The following is a 3173-nucleotide window of genomic DNA, read 5'->3' as shown; positions in this document are numbered from 1 at the left end:
CGTCGGTGCGACATCGAGCGCAGCCGGGCAGAGGCCCGGCGGAAGGTGGAGCAGATGGTGGACACCGTGCAGTTCAACGACCCGTGGATCGATCCCTCCGACGTGACCAGGTCCCCCGAGGAGCTACTACAAGCAAGGCAGGAAGCATGGCGTTATCAAGCTCAACTCATTGCCATGGCTCGTCAACGGGACATGCATGAAGGCTGGTGGTAGTCTTACATCAGAGGAAGCAAAGCAGAGGAAGCAGAGTAGGCAGTGGTACTCTTAATTAGCTGAGAAAAGCAGAGGAAGCAAAGTGTGTAATCTAGGAGTAGTTTGCAAGTGTGTAGGAGTATCTCAATGGCATGTTTTCCAGTAGTGCTAGTGAGATTCTTAATTTGGCCACTAGTTACTGTGCATTATGATCACAATGATCAATTAATGCAAGGGTATTGTTTCATGTAAAAGCATTGGATCTGAATCTGATCAGTATGATGTATGCAAGCATCTGCCACTAGATCTCTTTCCATGTTTTCATCTGTTGTATGTTCCCTCCTAATAACAATTTTTTTCTTGAACGAAGAAGATCACTTCTGTGCTTGAACTATTATTCCAAATGGCTGCTAATATGTGTGCTCAGTCTAGAAAAGTTTACACCTCACAATGCAGAATTTATTTTTCGCATTAGGAAGGCGCCAAAAAGCATGTTTGCTGACATCCTGAATCCTGATTTATACCTGCATCATTGTTGCCAATAGCTCATGTGTACTTTCTGCCTGAACTTTGCAACTGCTGCAAATTTCGTTCGGTACAATTGGTGCAATAGCCAGACCAGTTTCCTCTGCTTGGCAGCAATGGTGGTGTTTAAGGGAATTACACTGCACGATACATCATCTGAATTCAAACTACACAGCTTCATTCAAAATCAACTCAACTAGAATGAGAAATGTTGGCAACATCCGCAGCTATTGCAATTCTTCCTCCTCTGTACCTTCAGCGACACCCGCAGCTTCTCACATTTTTATCACGGCACTTTTTTTATATGTCCATCTTTTTGTACAGGAACCCAAGCAGCAAGTATGGGTATCTTTTATTTTCTATGTCTTTTTTTTTTGTACTGGAATCCAAGCAGCAAGTACTGGAATCCCACTCTCTTTTACTTAATTTGCAGCCTACTTCTCAGCTTTCTTTCAGTATTTTTCTGCATCATCCTTGTTCAGTGTTAGATTTTGTAAAATCTCTCCTCCCATAGACTAACCAAAGCAGCTCTCCTCCCATCACTGTATTTATTGGAGTAATTCTCAGGTTTTCAGTTTCTGCATTTCTTTTTTCAGATTTTGCATGTGTCTTCATCAGTCTCTAGTACAAGTAGGTATACATATGCTTTTTTGTGAAGTAATAGAAAGTCACATTCAGTCAACTTTTTTTCAGTCAAGTTTTGAGTTGTCTCAGATCCCATAGAAAAGAGATGTCATCTGATAGGATTTTCACCATTGGGTAGGGTACTGTTTTTTTTCTTTGAAAAAACGAAGGATTGATTCCTATTCTATAGAGGAATAGGATTCCATTCCTATGTACAAAGCAAAGGATTCCAAAAAAATCCTACAAAATTCATGTAAACCAAAGGAGAATTGAGATACATACCATCCCAGTTTATAGTTGTCCTATTACTATGATTGCTACAAAATTCATGTAACCGTGTCTTTGCAATGTTCTTGTAAACCCTGTCTTTGCAATCTTTCAAGTCTGTACGACATGTAAGAAATGTTTTTCAAATTATCCAACGAACAAAGGAGGCTTAAGAAACACAAAATAAAACATGTTATATGTGCTAAGACGGCCATTTTGCAGACCGAGCTTGCAAATGGGGGAACCGGATCCTCTAACATCCTCAAGGGATGTCACGTAAGCTACAGTAAATGTGACATTCCTTCTTCACATTCATATGGTTAAGCCTAAAATGATTATAATTAATTTGCAAATTACAAATCTACTGTATACATTTACAAAAATTACATACAAACAAAATTATGATGCAATAAAATTATTTTTTGATTTATTTTTGCATATGCTACAGTAAATCCGCACAGTAGTTGCTACGGTAACCCTGACATCCCTTCTTCCCTTTATATACGCATTTCACTATAGCTTTGTGACATCCCTTGAGGATGTTAGAGGATCCACTTCCGCAAATGGGACGATATATTCAGTGAATAATAACACATTTACAAAAGATGAAACTAATTATTTGGGATTTCGCTGGCTGGAGATTTTAGTGGTAAAAGTGTTGTTGTTTTTAGTACAAATCCTCTGTGACTGTGTTTTTTTTAATGTATTTATTCTTTTTCCTGCATTTCGCAGACTGTCCCATGCAATGTTAGCCTAGAGTTCAGCAGAATCACAAACGCAACTTTGATTTTTGACGCAAAGAGGGGAGAAATTTTCATTTTGCAAACCGAGCTTGCAAATGTGAGGATATATTCAGTGAACAACACATTACAAAAGATGAAACTTATGAGAAAAATCTGGATTCTCAGCCCAAATCATAGTAGCATTTCCAGCACAATTAAGCCGTACAAGTAACTTAACTAATTACATCCAGAATGCAGTTGGTCTCTTGTATAGTTCATTCATCTCATGAGCGTCTGTCATCTCATAGGCGTGCGCCCTTCGCCTGGTAGCTCTCAGCTCTCCATCTTTATCGTACCCGAGACTGAACGTAGTGATATGGTACACACGGTGGGCCGCGTACTCATCCTCGTCCTGGTCATCGGCCGAGACACACTCGAGCAGGCAGTAGCTGCCGTCCCCCATGAAGAGGAGCGTGGCGCCTAGGTGCCTCTTGCGGTCCGCGTGGAACAGCCGGTCCTTCCCCAGCTTCCACGCCGGCATGGTCTGGAGGACACCGGCGGCGACGGCGGGCACGGCGTCGCAGGAGCAGACATGGCCGAAGCCGCCCTCATGGATGCAGAGCCCCACCCAGGCATCCAGGTGCTGATCAAAATAGGCTTCGCCGCTGAAAGGCATGGCCCAGTTGCCCTGGCACGTCCACTCGAGGCTCCTCGTGTCCAGCGAGAAGGTTCTCCGCCTGGCGGAGACGAAAAGCGTCCGCCCGTCCGGGTGCACGGCCAACGATTTGACGTCTGGTGACTGGAACGACGGGAGGTGCGCCGGCAAGAAGGTCCAGGCCCATG

The sequence above is a fragment of the Triticum dicoccoides genome, chromosome 7A, assembly GCF_002162155.2.
Source record: "Triticum dicoccoides isolate Atlit2015 ecotype Zavitan chromosome 7A, WEW_v2.0, whole genome shotgun sequence".
NCBI lineage: Eukaryota > Viridiplantae > Streptophyta > Magnoliopsida > Poales > Poaceae > Triticum > Triticum dicoccoides.
This window is presented reverse-complemented; position numbering follows the sequence as displayed.